The following is a 21,474-nucleotide window of genomic DNA, read 5'->3' on the forward strand; positions in this document are numbered from 1 at the left end:
GACATGGGTTCAGAATTTAAGAATCGGTGGGTAAAAGCCTTTTAAAAAAAACACAAGTTAGTCGCCTCTTACGTCAAGCATGGGTTCCTTCTGTAACCCTAGTGACAGTCGTTGGGTGTAAAGCCATTCTTGGTTTAGACGTTGTACTGTGCGGACGTGTTACCACTGCTCTGGGATATCATGGATGTGTGTGGACATTACCCACTCGACAAGACACTGGATTGCTGTGCAATCAGTACTGAATGGGCTTCATTCCAGAAAAGACTTGATTCGTTTAAGGACTGGCCAGTGCAGATGAAACAGAGTCCTAGTCGCATGGCCCAGGCAGGATTTGTGTACTTAATCAGAGGGGACACTTGCAAGTGTTTTCAATGTGGTCTCGTTCTCAAGAACTGGGAAGTAGATGACGATTCCTGGGTCGAACATGAAAAATGGTCTCCAGACTGTCCGTATTTGGCCCTGGTGGGAGTACCTCAGAAAAATATGGCCCTCTGGGGTAGTCATGTGGATTTGCAACCAAGAGTGTGATGTAAAATGTGTCAATATTAGAAATAAATCCACGTTAAGAGTATATATATGCATTGGTTGTCTATGTATAGTCTTTTGTCGATGTATAAATAGAGGTTTACTCAAATACTAATCTCATTGATATCCCAACCACGATAAGAGTTTGTTTGCTAGAAATAATATGGCTAGGTACGTGTTGAAACATTACGAATTTTTAAGGTTCATGTTAATGTTTCAAGACATTGAGGAGATTCGACAAGACATCTTAGAAATGAATAGAGAACAGATTCTTGCCATCAATGGTATTATCAATAGGTTATTAAAGGGAAGATTACCAGTGACTCGATATGAAAGGCGTCGTTTCCTGAGGAATAATGATAGAAATAACTACCTAGCGGTGTTACGAAGATTAGTTCACCCCCTTTGGACAACAGAAAGTATGTGGAAGAGTCTTTTTACCAGTAACATGCCAATCGTAGCATTTGTTTTGAAACCACAGTTTGTCAATGCACTTAGAGATGAGGCCATTCAAAATGCCTGGTTGTTTGATAGAGCATTGGCTTAGTACATCTGGTACACCCGTCTTAGGTTTGTCAATCAGGGGAAAGAGCATGTATGACCATCCTGGCAGCGGTGTTGAAAAATACACCAAACCCAAGGTCAATGAAGATATCTATATAACAGGCCACAAGGGCTATCTAGCTTCATTTAGACGTGGACCAGTGACAGTGACGCATCACCTCAAGCCGCTCCCGTTTTCATCATGAATAATCCACAATACAAACTCTTCGTACCCGATGCCGAAAAATGGACACGATTTTACATGCTCAGGGCTGAAGGGAAAGGAGATCCTTATCATTCTATAATGCATGGAGGAGAAAAATCTGCCATGATGTCTGTCGATCGATATTTGGAACTGTATGACCCAGAGTGGAAGAAAGATAAACCAAAAGAAACCTCAGAACAACATAAGATTAATTTTGTTACCCCTACTCAACAAGTGGTCGAACAGGCCAAGGCTCTTATTCAGATGCAGAAGAAAGGGGAATCTAAAGTTGGAAGTTCCTCCCAGTTTCCCATGAAGAAACGGAAGACGACGTTTTAGATAAAAAGCAGTCAGTAGACATGGTTCCCTGCCATTTAGACTCGGACCACCATGCAGTCAACAACGTGTCCCGTGTGCTATATGACTTTTTCCAGAAGGGATGCCATGCTTAGACATCTCAGGAATCAACACAGACAAGCAATGCAGCCACCACCACGAGCACCACCACCACCACCACCACCACGAGCACCACCACCACCACCACCACGACCACCACCACCACCACGAGCACCACCACCACCACCACCACCACCACGAGCACCACCACCACCTATGATGCAACCAGTGCAACCACATGTGGGTGCTTTGGAAGAATGTAGACTGATACACCCCTTCACCATGATTGTCTCAGGGCCCACCTCCTGTGGGAAAACGTACTTAGTGAAACAGATTCTAGAACGCATGAACATTAAACCTTATCCTGAACGTATTATATGGCTCTACAAACGATGGCAGCCCTTGTATAATGCCATTCAAACCCATGTTTATCCCTATGTGGAATTTCATCAAGGCATTCCTTCTGATCTCGAAAAGGATGCATTTTTGGACCCCAGTGTTGTGAACGTGGTTATCCTCGATGACTTAATGTCTACTGCCAGCAAAGACCCACGCATTACAGATCTGTTTACAGAAGGAAGTCATCATCGTAATCTCTCAGTGATCGCCTTGAACCAGAATTTGTATTTCAGTAAGGATCCCACACAACGAAGAAACTGTCGTTATCTGCTTCTGTTCAACAACCCTATCGATCAACAACCCATCATGACTTTGGCGAGGCAGATGTATCCAGGTAACACAGACCATTTCATGGAACCGTTTCAAAGGGCTACCCAGAAGCCTTATGGCTACTTGTTGGTTGATCTAAAACCCCAAACACCTCCCCATTTGCGACTTTGTCCCAACGCATTCAGTTTAAAAGGACACCTCCAAGCCAGGACCATTCAGTCCGAGTTAGATGTTCAGCGTGAGCAGACGTGTGAAGAAAACCTCTCAACCATGCCATCTTGTGATGACTGTGGACTCGTGTTTCAAGATGTGCAAGATCAAAACACAGAAGAAACTGGTGTCCCGAAAAGTCTTCAGTGGGTCCTCCTGGGACACCCCAAGTGAAAAGGCGGTGGGAGGAAGACAACAACTTTTCACCTGTAAAGAGACCACGTCCTCTGTCAGATTGTGACTATTGTGGTCAAGTGTTTAGCACTAACCATAATTTACAAAGACATTTACACGATAAACAATGTCCTGAAATGGAAAATGAGGATGATGATGTTGAATCATTAAGCGATGTCACACATGGCAACAGGAAAAATAAGATGGCTGATCTCGAAGAGCAAGGTATAAGACAAATGTATTCACGTACGCGTGAGCTGAATAAAGACTTTTTGGATGAGAAACGACAGCTGTACATAAAAAGAGGTTTAAACGAAGACATGATTCAAGCCAAACTGAACAAATTGATGTGGAGCACGTTTAAAGAGACGTATGCCCGATTTATTACTTATCTGTACCATATGCAGTATGGTCCAAAGACACAAGGAATACTGAAACAAGTAAAAGACACAAATAATATGTATCATGAAGTTATTTCAAACTTGTACCAATATAAGTCTTGGGTCGAAGGCATGACCAAAGATGAAGACATAACATCTGATGAAGAGAGTGAAGGACAGGTGGATGAGGAAGGGTAATAAGACAACAGATGTAAAGTAGGCATTTGGGAGAGCTCCTATCCTAATGTCTACTCATTTGAAACGGAGCTAATAAACAATGAAATCTGTATATCTCTCTTGTTTCTTAATGTATTGTACCCATGAAGGTCTGGGTTACCCTTCAGTAACCCATGCTTGTCGTAAGAGGCGACTAAGGCATGTGAGTCACCTATGTGTCACATGATGTAAAAATAAGTGTCATAAACATGGACATAAGATGGGTTTTTTTTATGTTTGCAATTTGAGAGTAAAGTTTTTAACATGTTGAGTAAAAAGTTTTACAGGAGAACACATATTTCTTATTCAGTGATATATATATGACAAATGCTAAATCATTTCATCGCTGTACAACCAAATTTTTCTCAAATTGTCCTCACTCTTTCCTGTATTTTGTCAGACACTTGTCTCCCTACGGAAGCTGACCGCTTGTCAGCATACATTCAACTTCACATTGAACAATTATCCATGCCATGTACTCATGATTACAGTCTGACCTTTAAACAGCGGAGAGCTGACCGTATGTGACCACGCTGAAAATTATCACCAACCATGTACACATGATTACAGTCTGACCTTTAACCTGCAATAAAACACTTTCTGGTCAACTTGAGCCGGCGAGCACAGGAAGTCACACACACAGGAAGCTAAACACATCAACCCTCCCAGGTCCGCACCAACTGTCACCTACTTGAACATAATTTGTACACGCATAATTACCTACTCGAACATAATTTGTACACGCATAATTGATACAAATGACAGCATTAAATACTTAAAAATGGTGGTCAGTTTTAATGACTGGATGCTGATGCTTTTAACAAACATAACACCTTACACTATTTCATCCAATCACGGCTGTCACATGTCTCTTCAGTGACGGCTCAGCGAGCAAGCGATTCTCCTATGCCTAATAGCGTTTTGTATTAATGCCCATAATGCCCAATTCACGCCTCTACGGACCCACGTGAATTTTAACAGCCACAACCGTTTACTGTTGACAGATATGGAAACATTCGGTGTTGTTCCTTGTGTGACAGCGTATTTTAAACTTTAACCCAATGCGCTGTGATATTTTGACCTTATAAATCGCAACCCCCTCATTGTGTGATATTCATTCTACGACGCGTATGCTTAGTCTGTCTCATAGTCCCTGAACCACATTATTTTCCCTACTGCCACATACCCTCTCTGCAGTGTTAAAACCCTAAATTAAACAAGTCTGGATTTCCTCAGGTTCTGAATCTCTGGTGCTCCTTTTCAATTTAAACGGGCTTGTTTGTTACTATCAAAAATTATATATATAAGCATTAGTTTGTCGTGTGAACACTCGAGTCGGGCAAACTCATACCACTCATAAGATAATTGAATAATAATCACTTAGGTCAACCTGAAGGTCACACAGACACCGGAAAGGGGACTCCCGAAGGAGGGTGGGGTTCAACAATCGATTAGGTCACACAAAGGTCATACCTATGTTGCGTCATAAAAAGAAAATGGACGATCTAGGCCAGAACCCACGGTCATTGACACCCCTGTGAAATGAGGTCAGCCAGGTGTTCGATGATGACGTCAGAAACAAAATGGCGGATTTAGGGCTATTCCAACCTGTGTACAACAAGCGTGTCATGTTTAACATGTATTGATGTCGTATCCAATATATATTATAACCCTACTTATATTCGTGGTGGTTTAACACTCGTTTCAAGTGTTGTAGATTGATGGCTGGACCCCATTCGGACGGGAGAACAGATAAGCTCCCCCCCCCTCCCCCCTCCCCCCACTGTCGTTTGGTCTACGCAACATCGATAATCTGGCTCCACACTTATACTGTTCCCGGCGAACGCTCTCACGCGGGATGGGACGCTGAACATCACGCCTCTCACGAAGGCTCGTCATTGGCGATCAATACTGCAGTCCTCTACGATGATTCCCTGCCTACCAGTTGCGAAAGCAATAGGGTTCATCTTAGCGAAAGCCACGTGACTCACATTCGCAGTGTGCAGAACAGTTCGTCTCTTCACATGGATGCATAAGCCAAGAACTATGCTGTGCGATCCGATCAGGCCTTGTGTTTGGAAATTGACTTTGTGGTGGCCTCGCACAGAGAGTATGGTGTTCACTGCATAATGAATGACAATCGGAACATGACTCTTGCCGTAGACATTTGCCAGTTTATTCGATGGACCGGGACAGATGAACTTTTTGTGAATGGTGATGCCATATTTGGCCATATCAGTGACATTTTAACATTTCGTATTGACTTTAATTGTGTGTTGTGTTTTCATCTTATAATATGATGTTTATGCTTTGTGGTTACCCGAAGTAACATAAGATTCCTCTCTTATTCTTTGGCAATAATCACTGTGTCTACGAATTTTCTTACTTCATTAGTGGGTTTGACATGACTTGTCACTTCTTATCAGAAATTACCGATCCTATTTTGCTTCGATGGTGTATGTTGTGTTTAAGTTGTAACCTATCCGACCGGCCCTCATGTTTACTTTACCCGAGCTGTGGGCAGCTCTTGTCCACAGGCGGAGGATGTTATAAGGTAAAAAAATGCATCCCTAAATCAGTAAGAGAATTACATCAGACTCCGTATATAGAGTTGCAGTTTGGCTCATGGTTGATAACGCCCAGACATTGTTGGGAGACAGAAAGTCTAAAGAGAATGGCGTTTAGTCGTAAGTTAGAAATATATACGTCGCTTGAGACAGAACCCAATAAGAGATCAATAAATATTGGGGGGAGTTACCGAACTGTATTTACCGATAATTTTCCAATCATAATATTCATGAGTGCTGGGATGGATATAGGATTAACGAATCAAAACGATGGGTTGAAACAGGTGATCAGGATCAGGCCAGGCTCGAACCATATAAAAAGATAGGTTTGGCACCGAGCGAGTGGTGCGCGCTTTTAAGTGACCGAAGCCAGTCCACGTCATTCAGTTGCCTGTGTGGTGCGAGCCTACCCTGTCTGTTGATGAAGTTGTAGTTAGAGATGGACTGAGACAGAGTAAAACTATGTGAGTATAAACTTGGTGTTGCGTTTATCTATGAATGTATGTGTGCCAGTACATGAATGTTATGTGGCTTGTTGGGAGTCACGGTCGTCCGACCCCTCACTCCCCGACTTAGCATCCGGCAACGGACCAAGCGAGTGGAGCGCCATAGCAACCATCTCCCTGAACAATGTGGAACGACCATAATTAACAGGTAACTGGGGTAGGGTTTACTAACACCCAAACGCCAGTTACGACAGTATATCTGAATTGCCACTGGCGTAAGTATGGAACTGAACTCATTGGTACAGTCTCCACGGATTGGAATCCAAACAGCAAAAGCATCTGGCTCCCTTACAGGCGTTTCATCCCCCAAACCCATTCCCAGTTGTACATAGTAATCAGCTGTAGTAGATCTATGCCAAAGTAGTAGCGTTGGGGGTGGGGGTGGTGTGTGGCTATCGGCACGTGAGCCGAACAACTAATGTAAACAATGGTTCACTGCGCGCATTTCAAGTAGTGCAGTGTTATCTACTTTGTTTGCTTTCCTGTGAATACAACTATGTTCATGTTTTATGTGGTAAATGATTTTAACTGTACTTGAGGAAATTTCCTATCTGTACATTTATTTGTTTGAAAGGACTGTGTAAAATGAGACGAATCGTCACATGTTTCTGGCCTGTGGCAGAGGTACTATGCTGGCTTGCCGCATGGAACTCTGGGTAGGAGAGTGATGTGGAGTGTGTATTGTGGGTCCGTAAGTATTCATGATGTAGCTGGTACACTGGCATTTTCAGACGTAACAGTTTAATGTTGCTGACAGTAAGACTGTTTGTGAATGAAATATACCCTTTACTAGACATACACGGCTTGAGGTCCGTCTCCTATTCTCGCGGTAAGCACGTTTTCTGCCGAAATCGCCAATGCGCGACACTTACCGGTTGTTTACATCACCGACTGGTAACTAGGAAGTGTATCCTTGTGTATTATTCGGTTTTCGGTCATGTAACGATTGTCGACCAACGTAACATAAAGTGCATAAAGAAATCGATAATAAACAAACCTACCTCATTTGTTTGTTATTTATTTATGATATTCAAGTATCTGACGGATTAACCTCGTGTTTTACCCGCACAGCAGGCATCATAGTTCGCTACACAAAGATCGTGAATGCGGAAGTGACGTCATCTGTTTTCGTTCACTTCATTGGTTCTCCGTAAAACAGAAATCTAATAGCAGAGGCGTGTTTAGAATCGCGAGTGCCCGCGAACGCGAGCGAGCGCTCGATCCTGAACGCCTGCTCCCGTTCGAGCGTCCGCGCGCGCACGCGAACCATTCTCACAGCTGCCTCGCCAAGCGAACCAAGATGGCGATCATGTTTAATGTCATTCGTCACCACTCGCCCCTTTCCGTAACCTCCAAAAAGAGTGAGTGAATGAGTTATGATTTAAAGTCACATCGGCAATATTTCAGCAATATCGTGACTAAAACTAGTTCTAAATTTATAATTCATACCTATAATATATAAAACCCTGTCAACGAAGGACAGTAAAACCACTAGATTATCACAGATTGAGTTAAAACTAGCTAGCATATATCTTTAAAAGTAGAAAATTATTTCTGGACAATACAATGTAAAATTGGGCTATAGATCGCCAACAACTGAAGGTAGATCACAATACTAGGGACCATGGGTACTTACAGTGCCTTTGCTACCTGCATGGAACCTCCAAAAAGAAGGCATGGAGGATATTTTGTTAATGTTGTCAAATAACATGTATATTTCATCGAGTGATCTGACAAAGTTGATATGTTCACGAGTGGCGTAACCATTGACAACATTAAAAAAATATTCCTTTATTATATTTTGATCATTGTTTATAAATGATCGAGAAATCGATTTCGTAGTTCACGTTTCGTAGTTCCAGGCAAAAGTGATATTCTACTCAGTGAAAATGAAAATACCATTTGTTCTTTTCACCAATATTTACAGTATTTCACCCTTAAGAATATAATAAAAGAAGCTATTCGGCTTGTCCCTGAACAACACGAGTTGGTCACGAATGGTTTATTGTAACCAAGCGCTCGCGTCCGTTCAGGGCCGATGCGAGCGCTCGCAGTTCTGAACACGCCTCTGTATTCGTGCTATGCTGATATTATTATCATATAAAGTTGATAAACATCCAGTCCAAAATGAATATTTGTAATAGGTCCAATAATAACGATTAGAAACTATGGTCGAACGACCATAATTAACAGGTAACTGGGGTAGGGTTTACTAACACCCAAACGCCAGTTACGACAGTATATCTGAAATAATTTCATGTCAAAGTTAATCATGATAAGACTTTGCTAGTTACATCACATGTCCAGACATGTTTCACTCCTCCGGTTCGCAGTGACAAGGGCGCCAAGACTCATCAGAAGATCTCACTACACATACGGAGGTGCACAGCTTGAGATGGACCCAATGACAGCATGTAGGATGAGTACACTGGGCCCATGACACAGAAATATTCATTGCAGTTTCGAAAATTAAATGAGTATTTTGGAAAATCGTAATAAGAGATGACCCTATCCAGTTTCCATATATATTTCTTACGACGGCAACGCCACGTGATATGTCATGTGATAATGATACGTCATACCATAAACAAGCAGACGATATTTTAGATATAGGGCCCGTAAGTCTCGCCAGGCGCTACTTCCGCTACTAGATTTCAAGCGAATACGCAAGAACCAGTTGTGGTGCCAAATTGCGCGACTGCCTAATATGACCTTACTAGACCGGACCAAGTGTACTACCATGCTTGGCTGTCACAGCTGGTGACAGTCGTAATAATTGGATCATTGTTTTTGTTTTAAACATATTTTATTCATGAGAAAAGGATTGGGTACAAGTTATACAACTTAGAACACCCTCTCCGTAGTATTTACATAGTATTATTTACATTTATTCTACAAGATGGACAGAGAAGAACAGAGCAGAAATATGGGGAAAAGAGGAACAATTGCAACAATTAAGAAAATCGTTTTGAATGACAAATATATGTTTGAACAATTTTAAATATGTTTTGATTTATGTGAACAGTCAGATCTGCATTGCCATGTAACAGTAACTCATAGGTTATATCCACATTTGTAATACTGCGTAAATTAGTCATCATGATAGTTCTCTGTACTGTATATAATTGACAGTCAAATAAGTAATGATAAGAATTTTCACAAACATTTCCACAAGAACAACTTGGGTTATCTCTTAAACCAGCACGGAATAGATCATAATTCAACTGACTACAGATGTACGTAGTTTTGTAAGGATGATGTTAGTGATTCTCGGTCCAGAATCAAAGTATTGAGGAGCAGTTTTATGTTTTATAACAATATTCGATATAAAAGAATTCAATGACTCGCTTTTTCTCACTTCAACTGGAAGTTCATTCCACATTCTAATTGTGGATGAAAAATAAGAATCATAGGAAAATTTTAATCGCGAGAAAGGAAGTGAGATATCATCAGAGTTGCGAAGATTATAGCTACATTTAGATGCTACGTCCCCAGGAACAAGACCAATAAGGTACGATGGTGCCATATTATTCTGTATTTTGTAAAAAAGGCGAAGTTTACGCTTTCTCCTACGTTCTGCTAAAGATTCCCAACCAGTTTCATAATACAGATGTTCATGATGAGTATATTTAGGTAAACCTGTTACAATTCTTGCTGCTTCTAATTGCAGTTGTTCTAATTTATTTGCTTGATATTTAGCACATCCATCCCATACTTCACACGCATATTCAAAATGGGGTCTTATGAACATTACGTAAATTCTATTCAATACAGAGCGTGGTAATAACAATTTGAGTTTACGTAGAGAAGATATCATTTTTGAAGTTATTTTTACAATATTATCAATATGGTCTGACCATTTACAATCTTTTGAAAATGTTAATCCCAAATGTTTATGATTATTAACTGTTTTGACACAAACCCCGTTAAAGTACAGATTTAGTGCATCAACATTCTTTTGCAAGGAGAAAAAGATTGCCTCAGTTTTATCAGGATTGTATGTTATAAGCCACCGCTTTGCCCAAGCCTGCAGCCTTTCCAAGTTTGAATTCAAATCTCTTTCAATGAATAGACGATCATGAGAAGATGACCCAAGAGACGAATCATCAGCAAATAATCGTGTCAAGCAGTTTAAATCATCAGCAATATCATTGACATAAACAAGAAATAAGAAGGGACCGAGGACTGACCCTTGAGGGACACCAGCTTGTAAATACTCCGGCTTGGATAGGGCTCCATTCACAAAGACGCTTTGTGAACGATTACTTATGTAATCTGCTAGCCAATTTAACAATGAACCATGAATTCCGTATTTTTCTAATTTCAACAATAAACCTTTATGCCACACACGATCAAAAGCTTTAGAGACATCACAGAAAACCATACAATAGTGTTTTTTATCATCTTAAGCCGCACAGATTTGGTCATATATTTCAATTAATTGATGGACAGTTGAGTGACCAGACTGAAAACCTGATTGATACTTATACAATAATCGATTTGCATGAAAATAGTTGTACAGACGTTTAAACATCACTCTCTCAAACACCTTGCCCACACAACTGATCAAGGATATAGGCCGATAGTTAGAGGCCATTGAGGGATCACCCTTTTTAAATAGGGGCATTACATTTGCTTCTTTCCACACACTTGGATATCTACTACTTTTTAATGACTGATTAAATAACATGCACAGTGGGATACTTATTGAATGTACAACATTTTTAAGAAACTTATGACTGATTCTGTCCGGGCCAGAAGCTTTTTTAAGATGTAAACATTTGATTATATCGGACACTTCATTTACATCAATTGTTACACTATCTAAAACAGAATCAGTGCGTTTGTCAAAGAATGGCATATCTGTGTGTTCTTCATCAATACTAGATATAGACTGAAAATACTGATTAAGTTTCTCTGCTTTCTGCATATCAGTAAATAACGTTGGGTTTTCATCTGCATCATTTTGTCTTAAAGACGGAATGCAAGTGACTGATCCTGAATCATTAATCAAAAACCGAAGTAATTTCCAATAGGAATTTTTATTACAAGAATACAGATCAAGTAAAAAATCGTTTGTGAGACTGGCATAAAATGAATCCTTTGCATAACATTTCATATTATTTACTTTATTTCTTTGTTTCTTATAAGCCAAAATATGTACTAGACGGTTTGTCTTTTGGGCTTTTTTTCTCATTCTATTTCTTTTTCTACATTCTCTCCGAAGTTCTGAATTAAACCAAGGTTTATCAGTTGGTCGAATGGTGACCGTTCTAGAAGGAATACACACAAATATAAAACGGTTGAGATGCTTATAAAACAGTGCACAGGCTTCATTAACATTCCTGCAACTACTAAATATGTTTTACCAATTTGTCTCATTAATCATAGCATTGAGTTTCTCATAGTCACCTCTTTCATAACATAATACGTTTCTTTTGTAGGCTAACCTGGTATTTACATGAGCATCAACGGTGATATACGTACCTTTGTGGTCACTTATACTTTTACATAAATCTACAACACCACTGTCTAAAACATCAACATCTTCAGATATAATGATGGGATCAAGCAGTGTGCTCGTTGTTTTTGTTACTCTCGTTGGGTCTTTAATAACATTTTTCAGATTTTTTCTAGCTATTAAATCATGCAGATACGTGTTATTATTGGACAAAAGGTTTGCGTTTAGATCGCCAACAACGGTAATTTTACTCGAGATATCTAATGCAGTCTCAATGCTACTATCAAGCCGACTCCAGTATTCTAAACCTTGGTATTGTGGTCTGTAGGTGACACATAACACAAGCGGCTTTTGTGGGATAAATACTTTAACCCATATAGATTCATCACAGTGATTTTCAAGATGACATAATCTCGTAAAACAGAGAGCGTGATTAATATACATGATAACTCCACCACCGAAAGAATTTCTGTCTTTCCGTATGGGTTCATGAAAATTCACCCATTTGAGCGTATCAGTATCAACATCGGAATCTAGATGGGTTTCAGTTAGGCAAATAATGTCATATTCAGATAAATATTCAGACAGGTATTTTAGTTTGTGGCGTAAACTTCTCACATTGAGATGGAAGATTGAGAGTGATTTGTCATAGTCTGCACGTGAAAATGGCCCTGGATTTAACTCTACGTCTCCCGCAAGCTGAATTAACAATAGCAGATGTAATACTACATTGATACTGACAATTTGCGACTGCAGCACACAAAGAGTAACTAACACACAGCTTGATTTACATGAAATTGTTAAGATAGTATACATGCAGGAGAGTTCAGTGAGAAAATGTTCTCTGAACGATTTGCCACTCATGCTGAAAAAATAATGTTTTACATTCATACGCAGTTGTTCGCAAAGTCGGACACAATTGAAGACACCGATCGGCACACGATGTTGCATAACATTATTACCCATTGTTTAAACAGACTGATACATAGAATATGGTTACAGTGTGACAGGCGGATCGGATGTCAACAATAGTGGATACATACATGTTTAATTGTAACACATGACTGAACGGCAATGCAGATCTGAGGTTGTGCTTGGATACAATAATGGAATATGGATACTGAGGAGAAATAACAGATTTGGTACAAATAATGAGAAAGTTGGAAACAAGAAAGGTAAGGCTATATACAGTGATATATACACACAGAAAACATGATAACAGGATGTGTAGCGGCTAAAATGTGGATTTCAAATTTACTTACATTTTACATATTTACAATCCATGAATATCCTTGATTAGCACACATCACATGAACACAACTAGAACACAGTTATCTCCTGTACTGATCGAGTTCCGACTCGTCGTGAATCACACGGGTACGTCCTTCGATCTGTTCGAGAATGTTCACACGTCCATCTCTTGTCCACGTTGACTCAATTCGTCCCTGTTTCTTGAGTTCTCTGGCTAGCTTGTATAGGCGACTTCTGTGTCTAGTTAAGTCCTCATTGATGTACACATTACACCGTGTATTGGATCATTTGGGGACGATAAGATCGAAAAATTATTATTCCTTCAAGGATTATCGGTTCCTTACTGACAACCGACAACCAGGAGTCAATTCGAAAACATATGAGTACCTTTCTTTAGCTATAATATATTTTTGACAACCAGTGCAGTTCTATCGCTAAACGTGTTTCTTTTCAGTATCGCGGACAGTGTTTGTCACAAAACGTATTTCGGGAATTAATGACATGGTTAACGTAAAATGCATTTGGGTAATCTGTATTTATATTGAATTAATAAAACTATTAATTAATATACTGCTATTCATAAAACAGCCATGTGTTACCAACTTTATCAAGTTGATGTTCTGTTCATATTTAGCCACATTGACTCTGTCATTTCCCTTTTCAATTAAAGTATGTAATTCCAAATTAGAATATTTTTGTTTGTTTAATTTGTTATTTATTTTCTAAATACATTTGTTATGCTGCAGCAATATTTTGTAACTATTCCAAATTAAAAACTATTTTTTACATATTCAATATATTTATATTTGTTAGGAACTATTTGAGATCAAATAGTTTCTAACAAATATCAATATTGATATGTAAAAAAATAGTTTTTTAATTTGGAATAGTTACAAAATATTCAATAGAGAGAATTGGCTTTATGCACTGTAAAATGCATGTGTATAAATACTTGAGGTACTAATATAAATACTTTATAAACTAGTTGGTAGGCGCATTAATTTTACTCTCTTCCAAGTCCAAGGGATGACTGTATGCAAGTTCAGGTGACAGAATGACTCAAATGTGAAAGAAAATGCATTATAAATTTTACTTTGGATAGATGACAGGGATCTGCATGTGTCAAATTGTTTCTTTGCCATGCTGTAAATATACTGATAATGATATATTGAATACAGGGATTGGGATGGAGACCTTCAACATTTTCAGGATTATTAGCCATTTTCTGAATTTAGAATGGGCCACTGCCCTTGTATCAATAGTAAACTAACTTCAAAATTTTAATGGGGCATTTTTATTCTAATGTGCAAAATAGCCCCTGTCTTTCCCAATGCCTGGAATAAATAGCAGTTCTTGTAACATTATATTTTTTTTTTATAAATATATGAACTTTCCCATTTATGGTGACGTTTTTATTCACACAAGAAGTCATAGTATCACAAATCAATCAACAGCTCGACAAAATAACCTTGATGGCATGGTTACAATTATTTCGGTTACTACTGTCAGATATTCAAAACAAAAATGTGAAAACCTTCAGCCATATGAATATTCATCATGAAACAATTATTTATCAAATTATGTAAACATTATTTTAGAGGTGATATATAAAAACTGGTTGTTGGACAATATTTAACACACTTTGTACTAGATGTCTTGGGAGTGGGTGAACTATGTAACATGATCTAAAGTACATGAGTGTTACTTAGTTCTTGGTTATGCAGGGGTGAGGTTCTGCTATGCTGTAAGCAAAATATGAAGCAGCACAGCAAAATTGGCAAAATTGGCAAAAATGCAAGACCAAATACACTCAAAATATGGAGTGATCACTCAAAGACATTTCCTGTATTGTAAAATATACTGATCAATACATGGGGAAACTAAATGTGCATATATACTATGTCATGACTGTAGATTCTGCAGACACTGGCTGATAGCAGCATGTGTATGATTACTTGTCATGTAATACAGTGTTTTTCACCCATTTTTAGTAACTTATATATTCCAAATATTCTGCCAATGAGGCCAAGGTTGGTAATTGGCATTCCATATTTTCCACTATACAGTTAGACCAATATGTTGTAAAATAATGGAAAAGAATAATGTGTACTGGTTATTGTGCTATGAACCAGTGTTGTAATCTTACAGCAAATAAAAAGAAAGAATTTCATATTTCAACAAAATTCCATGTCATGTAGAATCACATGCCTATGCCATTGACTAAAGTTTATTTTTTTAATTGGTAAGCATGTTTTTCATGGAAACTGGAGTAGTAGGGTAACCTAGTGGTAAAACTGTTGACACTTGTCACACTGAAGGCCCGGGTTTGATTCCCCACATGTGTGCAAAGTGTGAAGCCCATTGCTGCTCTCCCCAGCATGATGTTGCTGAAATATTGCTAAAAGCGGTGTAAAACCCAACTCTCTCACTTGGAAACCTTTGCTATATGCACTGAAAATCTAATCTCCTACATCCATCGTTGTATATTTACTGTCAATCAATATCATGGCTAAAAGCAGAAATCTTTCAAACCATTCAATTTGTGCCTGCTTTATCCACACTTAAAAAAACAATAAACAAGTTTTAGAACTATTCTAATTTTATTCCAAAGACATAATTACTGATAACATATCAAACATTCTTTGCATTTCCCAGATGCTAAACCTGAAAAAATACTGTAACAGTATTATCTGGAATACAAATGTTCTTTCATGGTCACTCATCTAAATTCTCACTGAATTATCTGAGAGTCCCAAGATGTCACAAGACTTTCCACAACACCTTGCTGGTTACAAACATTTCCTGTTCCAGCAAGTATCCAAAGGATGATGTGTAGGGCTTTAATATGTTTTATCACTGTATATACAACACTTCAATGACTTGCTGTTTCTTCATTTGCAATGTATAGTGCTTGACCACCAGATGTTAAAAGAAATCTAAAGGTCTGTTTCAGTTTGTGTTGCTCTTGATGTCAATGGTAATTGTGGTGATAAAGAAATCTATTCCTCCTTCTTTCTCCTCTTCAAGATGTGCATCTGTTCCAACTGAAAAACATACATAACACACGTGAGACCAAGTATGATATACTTAATAAAATGTAAACCGTTCCTTACAATGTTGACATCAAGATATTATTGATAAATTAAGCATGTGGATGTTATGTTTAACTGAACATGCTGCACCATAACCAAATGCTAAATAGAGTTGTAATAATATATTAATCAAGCTCATATTACAGAATACCTTTGTGAGAGACACCTGTTCAGAGCTATTGGTATCAATCAAAGTGTGGATATAATCATCATTGTTTACGCGCTATTAAATTATTATTTAATTCAATACATTTTTTTTTTTAGAATTAACCCTTGATTTTCATTGCACATTAGGTTATCTTCTGGATAATTCCAACTGCAAGATACTTTATTTATTAACACAGTTTTTGGGTACACATGCATTATACCGGATACCTGCCTGCCACTGTAAGATATCAAATGCAATCAAACGATTCACCAATCTGCACACATGTCAACTTGGTAAGAGTTCCTCACGTTCCCCCATCCCAAATAATATGTATAAATATTCTAGAATTATAAACGAAACTTAATGCAACAATTACTAGAGAACACACAAAATGATTAAAAGTCCAAAATTTAAGTTAGGGTTAGGTTTAGAGTTGGGGGAACGGAAGGAACTCGACTTTTGAATGGGCCAGGAAGGAACTCGACTGTTGAACAGGTTCGGTACAACTCCCGAACGGGTACTTGAGCCCGTTCGGGAACTAACACCCCGATCGGGATAAGAAAATCGCACTCAAAGTGCAGAAAAACCATGTTTGTCGCCATCCAAGCGGCAATTCACATCGGCGCATTATGGTGACTTGTTATACATGTCAACGAAACCTCCAACTTGGCTATGGTTACACGCAAGTTCCCAAATGATGCTGCATTTTGGGCGCTACCCCCTCGAAACAGAGAACCCCTGTGGTGAATGTTACACATTTAGGCCTATAAATGCATCATTAAAATCATTCTTTGCAGATATTTGAACAGAAATGCAATTGTCCCTCACCACACTTTCCTTGTCGATCGGAAGTAAATTCCCAGCGCCCTCTCGTTAGCGACAAAAAGGGGGAAACAACTCCAGCAGAGGTTCATCTGCTTGAAAGTATGGAAACATATTTCAGCAATAAATCGTGTTTTTAATGTACGTTAATTTCAAGTGAACGTAGGTGGAATTGTCACTACCAAGAGGTCACAACTCAGTATGTGAAATATCATAATGCTATTTGACTTCGAATGTAATTAATATTAACATAAGTATCATCGCTTCATCATCTAGTTGTCTGTAAACTATCATGGTATTTTCGTTTACAAAGCAAACATATTTTCGTCCCCTTGCATTACTGACCTTTCAAGTGCAATGTACAGTGGCATGTTCAATGACATGTATGGATTCATAACAAAAAATGCTATGCATGATCATTTTATTATTTCAATCTTAATTCTGGTTCAGATGAAGCACGAAATCATTATGTCACAACTGCGCCTCCATAGTTTTTTGCTGGTGTGCCACTTCAGCTTAGATTATCGCCCTTTGTAGGCAAACAGAGGGCGCTTGGTAGTTACTTCCGGATAAGATTGAAAGTGTGGTGAGTGACAAGTGCATTTGAGCTAAAATTATGGCATAAAATGACATAAGTGATATCGTTTGATACCATAATGTGTATAAGTTCTGCAAGGGGTCCTCACTTTCGAGGGGATAGCGCCCAAAATGCGGCATCATTTGGGAACTTGCGTGTAACCATTGCCTAGATGGAGGTTTCGTTGACATGTATAACAAGTCACCACAATGCGCCGATGTGAATTGCCGCTTTGGTGGAGAAAAACATGTTTTTTCTACACTTTGAGGGCGATTTTCTTATCCCGATCGGGGTGTTAGTTCCCGAACGGGCTCAAGTACCCGTTCGGGGGTTGTACCGAACCTGTTGAATGGGCCAGCCTGAAGACGACGCTGTGACAACTATGCATGTTTGGCAAATATTCATGTGCTATTCATGCAACATTGCCTTAGTGCTTTAGCAGTCCACAGTCTGTTACATGGCATAGGTTTCTGATTCACACAGCCAGTGTCGAGTACGATTATCCACGGCATACCCCATGTAACAGTGTTATCGCCATTGCCGAAAAACGTTGTTTGTCACCGAAGTACTAAACAACGTAATCTCTCGCCGTGACCTACTTACGGGCCCTATAGCATTTTGATTATATGAAAATTTATGCATTAGTAAACTCGGTTCTAAAACGTAACATTTACATGTGTTTGCAATCATGTAACTTTCTAAATTTCACACGAAGCATTTTGTTAGTCAGAGCTGAAGCAGTCGACCTCCTGCTAAAAATAACCTGCCTGTCGACATAATATCGCTAATAACCGCGAGAAATGAACACGCAGACGGCCGACCGAAAACAGATGACTCGAGGATACCAAGTCTGTAAGTGATCAAAATCTTGTAGTGTCACGAATATTGGGGATTTTATACCAACTTGGACATATCATTACTTTTTCACGCCCTTTCCGGCAGGGTTGCTCTTACATACACTCAATAACGTTAATTCCTGGTAATACCGCGAGAATGGGAGAAGCCTCGTTTCGTCAATGGCGGATCGTATTGTTTATCACCGGACTCACGAGTGGTAATTCACCTGATGGATCTGGCAGCTGATAAATGTAGATGTTAGACGAGAAGGCCCTTCATTTAAAAACAACAAGCATGAATACGATAAGAATTGTTTGTGTTATTTTTTCAGCCGATATCCGTAAGTACCGCGAGAATAGGAAATGCCTTCATACATGCACTCGCTGCCAGTAAGACTGTATATGAATGATACATGTACAAGACATACACGGCTTGAGCGTCAATTCGAGGCAAGGGTACATACACTCGCTGCCAGTAACACTGTCTATGAATGATACTCCATGTAGGTATTTCGGGTACTCACCGCGCAGCTGTCACTGACTTGAATGACAGATTTCTCGTGAAGTCATTTAATGATATGGATATCCTCGCCACGAGGAAATTGCTTTCGATCGACCGCTTGTATTATATTGAGATGTTGCATGTATCATGTACATCTCGTGCTGCCGTAATTAATAAATAGATCTTGTGACACCGACCCTCCTTGCATTTGTCGTCTTATTGCGAAGCGAGTGCTCATCAAGACATCAGTCATCGAATCGAGGGTACGGGTAATTTTTACATCTTTCAAAGTTTATGATTGTTTCTTAGATCATATTTGTGTTATACCAATGAATGGAATCTGCGCAGCGAAGCGATAACACTGTATATTTTAGAGATGAAAGCAAAGCATTGTGGGATAGGGAGAAATCATTGTTGTTGTTTTTCAAAGGGGAGTAATCGTAGCCTAATGCATATGAAGCGTTATAAAGTCGCCTTTGCTGTAATTATCTCGTGAACGATATTGATGAAAATATATATATAATACGTGTACGTATGGATATTGTAATATGGACGATAAGTATCTATGCTTATGTGCATGGTTACTTTTAGTACACGTTAAAGGCAGATGGCTAAATGTTTTCTTCATTGTTATTAGAACGTTGTTTGTTGATTGTAAATGTCTGAAAGTCTGACTAACAGGTTGAAATGAAAAACTGACGTAGACAAATGATTTTATACACATCGCTGCAGAATTACTTACGCAAATATTATAAATTATACACAGATTGAACGTTATGTTATGTGGTTGTACTTTTAAGTATAAACAATAGTTGATTGACCAGTGTTACTCTATGAGATGTGAACGACGGGTGCTACCGCTAGGGCAGGACACGTTCATTCTGTTGGCGAACACCTGGTGTCATCACTGTACTCCAGTGATTCATTCACAATTTCCAACATGAATTGGTACAGAATGTGCAATGATATATCTTTCTACCTTAGTAATATGTTAAAAGTGGTGAATGATTTTAGCGGGTTTTTTCTATACAGCGTCCCTATTCATCATTATTTTGTAAGTTTTAAATATAAAAGAAAATGATTACGCTATGACATGTCCACCATGAATATAACAATACATATATTTATAAAGGTTTACTATCGTTTGTCTTATAGCAATTATGGAGAAAGACTTTCTCAAAGAAGCTGGTCTGCAAACATTTGCAGAGACACATGACCCAAATCTTATTCCACCTATCGATGTGGGATTAATTACTGTGGGGTTAGTCCTCCAACTATTTAAATTGAAACCTACCTGGAACACCTTGAACAGCTGGCTAACTAAACTGTTCAACTTCAAAGAACCTGTGTGGACAAGCAGGAAATTAAATACAAAAATAAAACAACTAGACACCAAGAGAAGGGCCTTTCTGAAGAGCAAGACACCCGCACAAAAAATTAAATTGACGCAGTTTCTGCAACAGCCATTTGATATGACAAGCAAAGAGAGGACAAGACCACCCAAGACTGCCCTAGTCCAACCCAGCCCAGATGCAAATACCCCTTCACCCCCATCAGGACCTCCGCCCGGATTTCATATGCCTCAGTTCCCCATAACAGTCAACCCAACTACCTATATTTTACCACCCCCTGGCTTTCATATTTTACCCCCTGTTCCTAACCCCTGGCCCACCAACCCATTTCATCTTCAGTCTTTTAGTTCTACTTCCCAATTCTCAAATGAAATATCTCCCACCTTAACACCTTTGCCTTCTGTTAAATCCCACCCCGATACCAATAACAATAATGTACCCCCAGCGACAGTCTCTACGTCTTCTGGTCCCACTCCACCCATTTCCGATCCTCTCCTACCCGGTCTTGTATCTTCTCCCGCTACATCTATGTCCACTCACAACCCCAGCACCGATTCCAATTCCAATTCTCACCAATCTTCTCTCTCTCAAGGTTCACAATCATCCAAGGAGTATATAAAGTTACAATCACAAAACAAGAAATACGCTAAGAAAGTGAAAGAACTGAAACATATGCTGCATCAAGTACAGAAACAAAAAGATAAACGCTGTTCCCACGTAACCTCAAAACGTTTTATTAATGCTCATGTTCAGACACAGATACAGACTGCAAGAAGTGTGACCAGTTACAAATGGACATCGATAAGCTGATTACAGAAGTTGAATCGAGACCCCCATTGGAACCTTCCGGTACCAAATGTAACTCCAAATAAACAGACATCGACTTAATGAAAGGGAAGGCTTATAGTGACGACACGGTTAAATGTGTTTTACATCTTTTGGCTGAAAATGTAGGTTATTCACACGTAGGGCCTGTTATCAAAGCCGTTCTTAATTTAGTTGGGCTTCAACCCAAGGCCCTCCATCAGTAGCTACGGTAGCT

The 21,474-nt window shown here is 39.1% G+C and overlaps 1 protein-coding gene across 1 annotated transcript in view; it reads left to right on the forward strand.

The window, feature by feature from the left end:
- The window catches only part of LOC124254805, a 210,956-nt gene that overhangs the window by 96,738 nt on the left and 92,744 nt on the right, over window positions 1-21,474 (forward strand). The gene's annotated exons all lie outside the window — the stretch shown is intronic.

This window comes from Haliotis rubra, unplaced genomic scaffold (genome assembly GCF_003918875.1).
Source record: "Haliotis rubra isolate DU_JTF1 unplaced genomic scaffold, ASM391887v1 Scf583, whole genome shotgun sequence".
Taxonomy (NCBI): domain Eukaryota; kingdom Metazoa; phylum Mollusca; class Gastropoda; order Lepetellida; family Haliotidae; genus Haliotis; species Haliotis rubra.